General features: G+C 43.7%; 1 protein-coding gene across 15 annotated transcripts in view; it reads left to right on the top strand.

Moving 5' to 3' along the window:
* The window catches only part of RALYL (RALY RNA binding protein like), a 614,199-nt gene that overhangs the window by 32,875 nt on the left and 567,234 nt on the right, over positions 1-14,090 (top strand). For 2 of the 15 annotated variants that reach the window (XM_073330699.2, XM_073330691.2), the window contains exon 3: positions 11,238-11,323. The exons of the other annotated variants lie outside the window; for them this stretch is intronic. The gene's annotated coding sequence lies outside the window, so the exon portion shown is untranslated. The remainder of the gene's footprint in view (positions 1-11,237; positions 11,324-14,090) is intronic. 15 annotated transcript variants of the gene reach the window in all.

Below are 14,090 nucleotides of genomic sequence, written 5' to 3'. Positions count from 1 at the left end.
ATGTTCCGTGTGGATTCGGTTCTCCAGCATACATGAAGAGTTGTATTTTCAGACATGCTGAGTACTTGCATCTTCTCTTAACTTCAACTGAAGCGGAGGATGCTCAGCAGTTCGGAGTATTATGTTCTGATTTGCAAATGGGTAATTAAAATATTTTACATTATACTATCAAGTTAATGTTATTGTGAGTATCTCTACTACCTCAGTTCCTGCCTTAATGAATATGAAATTGTAGCCGTCATGTTTAAGTCTAATCCTGCAGTCCTTATTCAGGGAAAACACCCATTAAAGCAAATGACAATTTTGCTTGAGTAAGAAGTGCAGGATTGTACTCTCAATTAGTGGATCTTTCTCTTCTTAGGTAAATAACCTGACTATTGTTGCTTCTTGAATGATATACTTTTTTATTTCTCTCTTTAAACAGTTAACACTTCTGTACTTTGCTTTGTCTTTTGCTAATTTGCTCTACTCTATCTGTGACACCTCATTTATTATCAATTGCTACAACTTGTATCCAATACCTTCACCAATTACTGTGCAGAGTATACCAGATTAGGTCATACAGCAGTTTTTACCTTTGGGTGAAAAAGATAAAAAAGGTAATTTATGCGGCATACAAATCAACTTTGAATCATGATCAGCTGCAGTTTGTATACCAGTAGTCAATATGACTTCCTATACTTAATATATAAAGTGTCCTATAGTCAGATACATTTTGCCAAAATTCATTTATATTTTTGAGAAAGATTTCTGTGGGTAATATAAAGACTATTCTGCCTAGGTACAGTCCTTTCTTGAATTTAGATAAATTTAGTGGATGGATTAGGCATTGTGATTAACCCTTGGATCAGACTTCATCCAAATGCATAATTAAATTAAAAATAATTATTAGTAGGGTGAATTTCCTTATTCTCCTATTCATGAAAAGATAGAGTGACTTCTGTTTAAAAGTCAATTAGACAATATTGCTCTAGATTTTAATTGTATTTTTAACATGTATATTTGATTGATTTGTGTCTGGTTGTTTTTCCTACTACGTCTTTAGATTTTCACTGTTCTGTAAAATATCATGATTGTTGATAGTTTGTATTCAGCATAAAGACAACACCAATCAACATTACACCTACACCCAAAGGACTGTGTCAGTGAAATCATACCAAGAGGCAGTGCTAAACCACTGTGCACTTGGAGGAGAAATTGGGTTGAGATTAAAATGATGCAGCTCTGTGGTCTGAAAGGTCAATGACAGTGATAAAAATGGGATTTAGTTATACATTCCAACACCATTACAGTATTATAAAATAAATTAATATATTCACGAATAGATATTATTTCCCTAATGATATCTTAAGGTTGTGGAAATATATCAACATGTACTAAAGGGGGAACAAATGCAAATTTTCATTTAATTAAGACAGGTTTCTGAATCAATTGCTGATTTACTGGAAAAGCTCTTTAAAGTGAAACTTGGGTCAGTCAAGGGACAGTGAGGTAATATATGAGGAAACATTATTCTTTGGATAAGGAAATAACTACATGGCTCTTTGGCTGTTGCTGAGGAGTATATAGCCAGTGTATATTTTGTTGTAAAGGTACTCCCTGAAGATGAACCAGCTGTGTGCTAAAGACTGCAGGAAAGTACACCAGCTCCCAATTGCCCTGGGGCTGTTACCACATTCAGAGATTGCAGGTTTGCTGGGAGGTCTGTGTCACATCCCATTTCCCCTGGCCACAGTGCTGGTGCTAGCTGTAAGGAGGGAGACTGATGTAGTCTGCTTTGCCAGTTTTGCAGGGTCTTGCTACACTGCAGTGAATTAAGCCTGGTACTTTGGTTTGAGGAGCTGTTTTGTGACGGTGGAACAGTGCAAAGCAGCTAGGATGCAGGTGAGGATTGGGGCCTATATCTCTAATGTAAGTGAATATTTATTCACAGTTTTAAGAAGTTATCTTGCAGAGGCAGTAACATTAAAATTTGAGAGAGGGTGAAATCATGGTTGCATTGAAATCAGAGGCAAAACTCCCATTAACTTCAATTGTCCAGGATTTTGCCTAGAGTAGTTAACAGTGATCCTCCACAATGAAGCTGCTTTCTCTGTGACCCCACTTTCATAGGCTCCGTGCAATGATAGAACTGTTGGCCAAAATATTCTTCCTTGTGAAAAGCCAAAGTCCACAGGCTTTATGTAAGGCTTCTCTGCAGAGCTCCTTGGATGGGATCCTCCCTCAAGCCCATGGACTGCTAGCAGCCTTCACTGCTTTATTGCAGCATATGGTTTTGCATGAAGGGGGATTAGCCCACTGTGCAGAATTAATTGACATTATGTTTAATATTGTAATATATATAATTGCTCATAGATGTGCTTCTCTGAATCATAGCATTATTACTGTTCTAATTACTTAAAGTAACTAACACAATCATGATAATACAGCTTATATTTCAGTACAGGATAAGGTCTTTAACATCAAGTCCTTATCCAAGCAAAACTCCCATTAACTTCAAAGGAGTCTTGACAGAGGACCAAAATTTCTTAAATGGAGATGTGAAACTGCTATGTGAGGACAGAGGGCAAGTCGCACAGAGGAATTTTCAGTCATGAATCACTTTTGCATAGTGGTTTGGGGGTTGGTCAGGGGATAAGTGGTATGGGATCATGATTAGCCTGTTTCCACTTGCTAAAAAAAATCCCCCATCACAGGAGAGTAAGGACAACAGCTACTATTACATACAGCCTATGGGATTATAGTAGGTTTGGTGCAGCTGCACTGCTTTTCTATAGCTAGGGAGAGCATTTTGTTTCCACCAATCCCCTTATGATTCCTTGTGCATGGACTGTTTTACTTAGACTTTGCTTGGAGGCTGACTGTGATATTGAGTAAAGCATGCAGGATTCAGCTGCAACTGTTAGCAATTGACCAAAACTATGTTTCTGATGGATCTTGTGTGTGATTTGATGAAAACTTTCATTCTAAGTAAAAATAGTGAAAAGGCCTGTGTGCTGTATCTTGGAAGGGATTACTTGTATTTTTACAAGACTCTAAACTGAGCTCTAGAAAGGGAATGCATGAAAGCAGTAATGCATTCTTGTAGAACATAGTTCCATATAGCACATAGTAAAAATTATCAGGAAAAGAAGCAAGTGCTTGAGCTTCTGATCTTTCACTTTTGTAAATATGAAAGAATATTTTTTCTTATGGGTTTGAGTGCAGGTTTTCAATAGTGTCCTCAAAGGTTTGGGGGTCTGCATTTTTGAGTGCCCAGTTTAAGACTTAGGTCTATCAAGTTAGGCATCCAAAAACTGAGACACCTGTAACACAAGGGCCTCTTGATACCAACTGCCAGAGGGCACAAGTGTACGTAGGGGTACAGGGATCCTATAGTTTCACCAAAAGAATGTCATGTAAGGTCTCTAATGAAATCCTGTGTCACATTGGTTGTCATAATCATTGTGAGATGTATGTACAGAAAATGTGAAGAATTTATGGATATCTACTAAAAATCTCTAGATCTGAGAGTTTACAGGTCATCAAAAGATGATCCACATACTCCTGGCAGGCAGGAGGTAAGAGATGCTTATCTCATTCTGGCTGGCCATATACAAATTGGGTATTCTATGGTTCACAGTGAATGTTCATTAAAGCCTGAGCAAATACTAGTCAGTAGATTTGAGGGGCTGGAGAAGAAAAGAAAAAAACAGCAGCAGTTATCCTGTTAAGGAGTAAGACAGTGAAAGTTTGAAACGATATCTGGGGAACAGAAGAACACCTAGGGTATGTCTACACTACAGAATAAGGTCGAATTTATAGAAGTCATTTTTTTAGAAATCGGTTTTATATATTCGGGTGTGTGTGTCCCCACAGAAAATGCTCTAAGTGCATTAAGTGCATTAACTCGGCAGAGTGCTTCCACAGTACCGAGGCTAGAGTCGACTTCCGGAGCATTGCACTGTGGATAGCTATCCCACAGTTCCCGCAGTCTCCGCTGCCCATTGGAATTCTGGGTTGAGATCCCAATGCCTGATGGGGCTAAAACATTGTCGCGGGTGGTTCTGGGTACATATCGTCAGGCCCCCCTTTCCTCCCTCCCTCCGTGAAAGCAAGGGCAGACAATTGTTTTGCGCCTTTTTTCCTGAGTTACCTGTGCAGACGCCATACCACGGCAAGCATGGAGCCCGCTCAGGTAACCATCACCGTACGTCTCCTGGGTGCTGGCAGACTCAGTATGGCATTGCTACACAGTAGCAGCAACCCATTGCCTTCTGGCAGCAGACGGTGCAATACGACTGGTAGCCGTCCTCGTCGTGTCCAAGGTGCTCCTGGCCACGTCGGCTGGGAGCGCCTGGGCAGACATGGGCGCAGGGACTAAATTTGGAGTGACTTGACCAGATCATTCTCTTTAGTCCTGCAGTCAGTCTTATTGAACCGTCTTATGGTGAGCAGGCAGGCGATACGGATTGCTAGCAGTCGTACTGTACCATCTTCTGCCGGGCAGGCAAGAGATGAGGATGGCTAGCAGTCGTATTGTACCATCTTCTGCCGGGCAGGCAAGAGATGAGGATGGCTAGCAGTCATACTGTACCATCTTCTGCCGAGCAGCCATGAGATGTGGATGGCATGCAGTCCTTCTGCACCATCTGCTGCCAGCCAAAGATGTAAAAGATAGATGGAGTGGATCAAAACAAGAAATAGACCAGATTTGTTTTGTACTCATTTGCTTCCCCCCCTCCCCTGTCTAGGGGACTCATTCTTCTAGGTCACACTGCAGTCACTCACAGAGAAGGTGCAGCGAGGTAAATCTATCCATGTATCAATCAGAGGCCAGGCTAACCTCCTTATTCCAATAAGAACAATAACTTAGGTGCACCATTTCTTATTGGAACCCTCCGTGAAGTCCTGCCTGAAATACTCCTTGATGTAAAGCCACCCCCTTTGTTGATTTTAGCTCCCTGAAGCCAACCCTGTAAGCCGTGTCGTCAGTCGCCCCTCCCTCCATCAGAGCAACGGCAGACAATCGTTCCGCGCCTTTTTTCTGTGCGGACGCCATACCAAGGCAAGCATGGAGGCCGCTCAGCTCACTTTGGCAATTAGGAGCACATTAAACACCACACGCGTTATCCAGCAGTATATGCAGCACCAGAACCTGGCAAAGCGGTACCGGGCGAGGAGGCGACATCAGCGCGGTCACGTGAGTGATCAGGACATGGACACAGATTTCTCTGAAAGCATGGGCCCTGCCAATGCATGCATCATGGTGCTAATGGGGCAGGTTCATGCTGTGGAACGCCGATTCTGGGCTCGGGAGACAAGCACAGACTGGTGGGACCGCATAGTATTGCAGGTCTGGGACGATTCCCAGTGGCTGCAAAACTTTCGCATGCGTAAGGGCACTTTCATGGAACTTTGTGATTTGCTTTCCCCTGCCCTGAGGTGCATGAATACCAAGATGAGAGCAGCCCTCACAGTTGAGAAGCGAGTGGCGATAGCCCTGTGGAAGCTTGCAACGCCAGACAGCTACCGGTCAGTTGGGAATCAATTTGGAGTGGGCAAATCTACTGTTGGGGCTGCTGTGATGCAAGTAGCCCACGCAATCAAAGATCTGCTGATATCAAGGGTAGTGACCCTGGGAAATGTGCAGGTAATAGTGGATGGCTTTGCTGCAATAGGATTCCCTAACTGTGGTGGGGCATTGACGGAACCCATATCCCTATCTTGGCACCGGAGCACCAAGCCGGCGAGTACATAAACCGCAAGGGGTACTTTTCAATAGTGCTGCAAGCTCTGGTGGATCACAAGGGACATTTCACCAACATCAACGTGGGATGGCCGGGAAAGGTACATGACGCTCGCATCTTCAGGAACTCTGGTCTGTTTCAAAAGCTGCAGGAAGGGACTTTGTTCCCAGAGCAGAAAATAACTGCTGGGGATGTTGAAATGCCTATAGTTATCCTTGGGGACCCAGCCTACCCCTTAATGCCATGGCTCATGAAGCCGTACACAGGCAGCCTGGACAGTAGTCAGGAGCTGTTCAACTACAGGCTGAGCAAGTGCAGAATGGTGGTAGAATGTGCATTTGAACGTTTAAAGGCGCGCTGGCGCAGTTTACTGACTCGCTTAGACCTCAGCGAAACCAATATTCCCACTGTTATTACTGCTTGCTGTGTGCTCCACAATATCTGTGAGAGTAAGGGGGAGACGTTTATGGCGGGGTGGGAGGTTGAGGCAAATCGCCTGGCTGCTGGTTACGCGCAGCCAGACACCAGGGAGGTTAGAAGAGCACAGGAGGGCGTGGTGCGCATCAGAGAAGCTTTGAAAACCAGTTTCATGACTGGCCAGGCTATGGTGTGAAAGTTCTCTTTGTTTCTCCTTGATGAAACCCCCCGCCCCTTGGTTCACTCTACTTCCCTGTAAGCTAACCACCCTCTCCTCCTCCCTTCGATCACCGCTTGCAGAGGCAATAAAGTCATTGTTGCTTCACATTCATGCATTCTTTATTCATTCATCACACAAATAGGGGGATGACTACCAAGGTAGCCCAGGAGGGGTGGTGGAGGAGGGAAGGAAAATGCCACACAGCACTTTAAAAGTTTACAACTTTAACATTTATTGAATGCCAGCCTTCTTTTTTTTGGGCAATCCTCTGTGGCGGAGTGGCTGGTTGGCCGGAGGCCCCCCCACCGCGTTCTTGGGCATCTGGGTGAGGAGGCTATGGAACTTGGGGAGGAGGGCGGTTGGTTACACAGGGGCTGTAGTGGCAGTCTGTGCTCCAGCTGCCTTTGCTGCAGCTCAACCATACACTGGAGCATACTGGTTTGGTCCTCCAGCAGCCTCAGCATTTAATCCTGCCTCCTCTCATCACGCTGCCGCCACGTTTGAGCTTCAGCCCTGTCTTCAGCCCGCCACTTACTCTCTTCAGCCCGCCACCTCTCCTCCCAGTCATTTTGTGCTTTCCTGCACTCTGACATTATTTGCCTCCACGCATTCATCTGTGCTCTGTCAGTGTGGGAGGACAGCATGAGCTCGGAGAACATTTCATCTCAAGTGCGTTTTTTTTTCTTTCTAATCTTCACTAGCCTCTGGGAAGGAGAAGATCCTGTGATCATTGAAACACATGCAGCTGGTGGAGAAAAAAAAAGGGACAGCGGTATTTAAAAAGACACATTTTATAAAACAGTGGCTACACTCTTTCAGGGTAAACCTTGCTGTTAACATTACATACATAGCACATGTGCTTTCGTTACAAGGTCGCATTTTGCCTCCCCCCACCGCGTGGCTACCCCCTCAACCCTCCCCCCTCCCTGTGGCTAACAGCGGGGAACATTTCTGTTTAGCCACAGGCAAACAGCCCAGCAGGAATGGACTCCTCTGAGTGTCCCCTGAAGAAAAGCACTCTATTTCAACCAGGTGACCATGAATTATATCTCACTCTCCTGAGGATAACACAGAGAGATAAAGAACGGATATTGTTTGAACACCAGCAAACATACACTGCAATGCTTTGTTGTACAATGATTACCGAGTACGTGTTACTGGCCTGGAGTGGTAAAGTGTCCTACCATGAAGGACGCAATAAGGCTGCCCTCCCCAGAAACCTTTTGCAAAGGCTTTGGGAGTACATCCAGCAGAGCCGCGAATGCCAGGGCAAAGTAATCCTTTCACATGCTTGCTTTTAAACCATGTATAGTATTTTAAAAGGTGCACTCACCGGAGGTCCCTTCTCCGCCTGCTGGGTCCAGGAGGCAGCCTTGGGTGGGTTCGGGGGGGTACTGGCTCCAGGTCCAGGGTGAGAAACAGTTCCTGGCTGTCGGGAAAACCGGTTTCTCCGCTTGCTTGCTGTGAGCTATCTACAACCTCCTCCTCCTCATCATCTTCTTCTTCATCCCCAAAACCTGCTTCCGTGTTGCCTCCATCTCCATTGAAGGAGTCAAACAACACGGCTGGGGTAGTGGTGGCTGAACCCCCTAAAATGGCATGCAGCTCATCATAGAAGCGGCATGTTTGGGGCTCTGACCCGGAGCGGCCGTTCGCCTCTCTGGTTTTCTGGTAGGCTTGCCTCAGCTCCTTCAGTTTCACACGGCACTGCTTCTGGTCCCTGTTATGGCCTCTGTCCTTCATGCCCTGGGAGATTTTGACAAGGGTTTTGGCATTTCGAAAACTGGAACGGAGTTCTGATAGCATGGATTCCTCTCCCCATACAGCGATCAGATCCCGTACCTCCCGTTCGGTCCATGTTGGAGCTCTTTTGCGATTCTGGGACTCCATCATGGTCACCTCTGCTGATGAGCTCTGCATGGTCACCTGCAGCTTGCCACGCTGGCCAAACAGGAAATGAGATTAAAAAGTTTGCGGTTCTTTTCCTGTCTACCTGGCCAGAGCATCTGAGTTGAGAGTGCTGTCCAGAGCGGTCACAATGGAGCACTCTGGGATAGCTCCCGGAGGCCAGTACCATCAAATTGTGTCCACAGTACTCCAAATTCAAGCTGGCAAGGCTGATTTAAGCGCTAATCCACTTGTCAGGGGTGGAGTAAAGAAATCGATTTTAAGAGCCCTTTAAGTCGAAATAAAGGGCTTCATCGTGTGGACGGGTGCAGGTTTACGTTGATTTAATGCTGCTAAATTCGACCTAAAGTCCTAGTGTAGACCAGGGCCTAGATATTCCTTCAAGGTGTGAGGACAAGCTGCCAGCAGGCTTGAACTTAGGAGAAAGGGTTTCAGTCAAACTGATTGAAAATGTTGGGGAAATAATTTGGGGTAAGCTATCCCGTATTGGGGACTGTCTTGTTGGTTAAGTGTAATGATTTTGTTTCATAGGTAACCATTCGTTTCCAATAGTCTCACTCTGAATCAGTTGAAGCTGTTATTTGATAATAAACTTATTATTTCCATTATATCTAAAATAATGCTGTGTGTTAAGCAAAGGCATGATCCTAAGTTGACTCTTGCAAGTTTGTGTGTACTATTCATTTGAGAATAGTGGATCTAAGATTTCTGTGAGTGTTCAGTGGAATGGGGAGCTAAACATTCCAGAGGGGGACTTGGGGGGTTGGTGTGGGTCTATTGCTAATCTGCACAGAGAGAGTAAGTCCTGTGGGGGCTTGGAAGGCAGACGCTGATGTTTTCAGGGAGCTGATCCAGTGCAGGCGCAGACAAGACTTATTGTAAGGGCAGATGGTGGTGGCAGTGACATGCCTCACAATTCTAGGTAGTCCTGGGTAGGGTTGCCAGGCGTCCGGTTTTTGATCGGAACGGTTTTTGATCGGTCGAAAGGGGACCCTGGCGGCCCAGGTCGGCACCGCCGACTAGGCCGTTAAAAGTCTGGTTGGAGGCTCAGCGGTGGCCCGGGGGCTGAGGCAAGCTCCCTGCCTGCCATGGCTCTGTACACCTCCTGGAAGCAGCTGCCAGGTCCCTGTGGCCCTAGGCCCTGGGGCACCTAGGGACTAGGAGGCTCCGCAGGCTGCCCCTACCCTGAGTGCCATTTCCACAGCTCCCATTGGCCGGGAACTGCGACCAATGGGAGCTGCAAGGGGAGGCGCCTGTGGACGCGAAGGCAGCGTGCACAGTCGCCCATGCGCAAAGAGGCTGCAGGGACCTGGCAGCTGCTTCCTTGGAGCCGCGGTAAGCACCACCCACACCCCCTTCTGCACTCTAACCCCCTGCCTGGAGTCCCCTCCTGCACCCCAAAACCCTCATCCCTGGCCCCAGCCTCAAGCCCACACCTCTGGCCGGAGCCCTCATCCCTTCCCGCAACCCCTCCCCAGCCCGGAGCCTTCTCCTGCACCCCAGCCCTACCCCCAAGCCCTCACCCCCCTGAACCCCAGCCTGGAGCCCCCTCCTGCAACCCAAACCCTTCATCCCCAGCCCCACTCCAGAGCCCACAGCCCCTCCTGCTCTCTGAACCCCTTGGCCCAGCCTGGAGCCCCCTCCTGCACCCCAAACCCCTCATCCCTGGCCCCACCCCAGAGTCTGCATCTCCAGCCCAGAGTCCATATCCCCTCCCACACCCCAGCTCCCTACCCCAGGCCAGTGAAAGTGAGAGAAGGCGGGGAAGAGAGAGTAAGGGAAGGAGGGGGATGGAGCTAGCAGGGCATGGGTGAGCCTCGGGGAAGGGGTGGGGCAGGGGTCTTTGGTTTTGAGTGAATAGATAGTTGGCAACTCTAGACCTGGGAAGCATCACAATACCACAAGTTAGTGAATATTTTTGAAAATGTAGGAATTAATGACTTTCAAATATTTAAAGTTGTTGTTTTAAGTGTCAGAAGTCCATATAAACATCTGCTGACTGGTTTGGGAAAGTTTTTATGCTCACATAAATTAGTTAGATTATTATCGATTTTGTAAATCATACCCTGTAGGTATTTTTCCCCCCTCCTGCAGTGCAAGTGAAAAACAGTTAAATAGTTTTTACAAGAAAATCACTTCTAGATGGGTTACTTTAGGCCTGGGAAAAAGCAATTGCTGAATTGCTAACCCTGAAACCAAAACCATTCAATGGAAGTACTGAAATACCTTAGCTGTTGCAATACCAACAGTCAAAGCTTAAAAAATGGGGTTAGACTCTTTTAAAACAGATGCCTGCTTATTACTGAAGACAGATTAGCCTCTGAGCCTGAGCAATTGTTTTTATATCATTAATATGCAAATCTGACCTGCTGTGAGGTTCTTCCTCTTTCTAAAACTATGATCCATTCAGTGTTTCCTTGTTTTCCTGTGAATAATTTTGCCCAGGAGGTTTATTTTGCATCCCAGTTTATTGTGCACCTGTAATTTCCAAAAGCTGCTGTGTTTTAGGTCATTTTCTTTAAAATACTAAATAAGAAACATCATAGTTTCCCAAACACAAAACTGGTAATTTTAAAAATTAAATGTCTATATTTATTATCCCCATATGAAAAATATGGGATTATACCATATATTTTAATGTATCAATTTATTAATTTAACAAGCGTCTGACTGCATGGAGCAACACGCAAGATTGATACCTTAGATTGTATGCTGTTCTGGGTAACAACCACATCTGCCCTTATTTCTGTGAGGCAGTGAGCACTCTTTGATGTGTTTCATATCAGCACCCTAGTGAAATCAGATTCACGTATGAGGGGCAAATTTCTCTGATTTGCACTGATGGTTTCTATTTCACACATTTCATTTATTCTGTGTCCAGAATTCCCATGTTAGCCTGGTCTAGTTCTTAGAGCAAGGGTCTGGAATTCAGGAGACCTGACGTTTATTTCTCATTTTTCCAGTGGCTCACTGTATGACCTTGCATAAGTCACACATTCTGTCTGGGCTTTGGTTTCCCTATCTGTACAATGGAGATAATCTTGCAAAAGTGAGTATGCAGTACCTTGGAGATTTTCAGATGAAAGGTGCTTTTAAAGTGCAAACCTTTGTTGTTGTTTTCTTATTGGCCATGGATAGTTTTGTATGGAATAAGTGCATTTTATGCTTCAGAGATTTGCAGTGCTTATCAGAAATTTGCCCTAGGTATTAATACAACTAGGATGTAAATGAGAGTGCTGAAAAAATAGAAAATGCAAAAACATATTTAAAATATATTTTTACCATTATTTTTTTATGAGTTTGTCTGACTGTTGGAGCTCTGTTGAGAAATTGCCTCTGTGAACCTTTTGGCGGGGATTATTTTGGAAAGACTTCCTGCTCATAGGTAACTTTAGAAACGTCATTTAGCTTTATGAGGCCTCCCAATAAAAATTCAGTACTTTGGGGCAGACAGGATGGATTGACCTAAAATAAAACAATTTAAATCAGTACACAAGAAACATTTGACTTAAATTTTTGATTTTAATGATGTTTTGTATTTGTATTGTTTAGTTATTTTCCTAAAGAGGAATTAAATACAGTCTTGATGCTAATTTTGGTGCTGCTTTATCCTAACCAAGAGGGTACAGTATATCTATAAACATTTATTTAAGCAATTATATAGCTTAATTTACATTTCTTCTGTTTTTTAATTATTACATTTTGTGCTAGAAAATGGTGAACGATGCATTTCTTATGTACTAGATTAATTTCTTACTGGTGATTTGTATCCAGCTCAATTTGGATGGAAATTCAAGTTCAATTAAAAATGCACAAAATCAGCATTTTATTTGTTTATTACTTAATACTACTTTAAATGTACTGGATACAGAAGAAAAATGTTTACTAAATATCTTTTTTGCTTTTAAAAATTGTTTATTAAACAAAGAAGTGTTATCTGTAGTTAGTGAACTGAGCTGATTGTTTCTGGTCACCATGTCCCTCAAGGTTATAGAACTAGTAGATCTCAGTCTCTCACAACTACTTTTTATTCATAGATTGGAAGAGGAAAAACAAGCTTTCCTGCTTTTTCACCTCTGAGTTGGTTTCTTAACTTTGAATGAGTAAGTCATTGAACTGAACTAGTTAAATAGAAAAGAAAACATTCTTTCTGCCCCTACAGAAGAGCCTAGTGCTGTCAAAAGCTGGTTTAACACTTCAACAAACTCTGGCTGCAAGTGCTAAGCCAGTGACTTCTACCAGTTCAGTGCTTTAATTTTCATTAAAACTTGGCAGCAAACATATATTGCTTAATATTTTTTGTATTTAATTTAAATTATTTTAATAGATTATAATAAATTTAGGCCTTAACATGAGTTGACAATTTCAAGTGATAAATAGGCTTATTTTTAGAAAATAAACTTTCTTTAATTTAATTAGAAAAGAACATTCAATTTAAATACAAAAATCAATTTTTTGATAAAATCGTATATTTTTTCCACTTGTGGAGTAGAGCCTGCAACTTCATCTCATCCAATTGGTAAAGTAAGTCGTTTGCTATATATAATAGCCTATGAAACTGTCAGAGAAGTAGAAGAGGCAATAGGTTGAAGGTGAATTATGGGAAAAGGGAGAATCCCACAACAGTGAAGGAGGGGAGAGACCTCCAAAGTAGCAATTGCGGTCAGGGCCTTTCTACCATATTTGGGATAGGAGAGTATCAACAACTCACTTGAAGGTTCGTGTTTGCTAGGATCCTTGTTTGACTCCTGTCTTCTACTAGAGTCAGATATAGTGCAGGCTCTGTGAAGCTGTACTCAGTTGTGTATCCGTAGTCTAAAGGGATGGAAATGAGGGATGTGAGAATGTTTGTCTGTAGTGATGTGTGCTGCCTCATGAGCTTCCTGTCTTCAGTCAAACAAATTCCAAATGTGAAATGGATTTATTTTTCCCTGTCATTAACTCCTTCTAAATAGGTCAACCCACGTGCTGCATGCTCATGGCCATCTGGCTGTGGTGCCCACCTGAAGACCTTTTAAATTTTAACTGGAACGGGCCCTCAGGCAGCAAGCTCATCTTGTGGAATTTTATTTTGACTGTTCAGTTCTTTCTCCTCCTGTATAGCGTCTTCTAGCTGCCATGTTCAATAGCTCCCCAGAGAGAATTGGGCTTTTCCAAGTGTGGGTTTAATTAAGCAAAGATAAAGTTCTTTTTAAACTAATAATAAAAGTAGAATGAATCTGAGTTGCCTCTGGAAGACTGCACAGCATAGGGTTGGGCTTTGGGACTTCAGATAGAAATGCTGCATTCAAGCAGAGTCCCACTGTCACACCTGGCTACCAAGTTCACCGGCATCTCACAACTGCACATGCAAGTAAGCTGTATTATAATAGTGGGAACTTCGCAGCTGTGTCCTGTCCCATATTAACATTGTAATAAATATAAAGGATGTTGATAACAATTTTATAGTAAACTATACACAGCTGTTCTTGCACCACAATTTTACTATCTACTGATCAGACATTAGAAATGGATTAGGGCTGTTTTGATATCAGTCACATGGACATCCTGGAGTCTTGGTTCAAATGATATCGCTTACATACACAGCCTTAAGGGATAATTAAAATAAAATACCTCTACATATAGAAGGAATGTGGTACCATATAGTATCTTAAATACTTCAACTTAGCTATCCAAAAATGTCTTACGAAGCAATGAGTTATTGCTGGGAATGAAATTCAGAGCTGAAGTGTGAGATGGTGTAAATTACACATTGGCCAATGGATATATGTGAAGGGACAGTAAGGGAATCTAATGGGATATTAGTAAGCATAGAG

This window comes from Lepidochelys kempii, chromosome 2, assembly GCF_965140285.1.
Source record: "Lepidochelys kempii isolate rLepKem1 chromosome 2, rLepKem1.hap1, whole genome shotgun sequence".
Taxonomy (NCBI): Eukaryota; Metazoa; Chordata; order Testudines; family Cheloniidae; genus Lepidochelys; species Lepidochelys kempii.
This window is presented reverse-complemented; position numbering and strand designations above follow the sequence as displayed.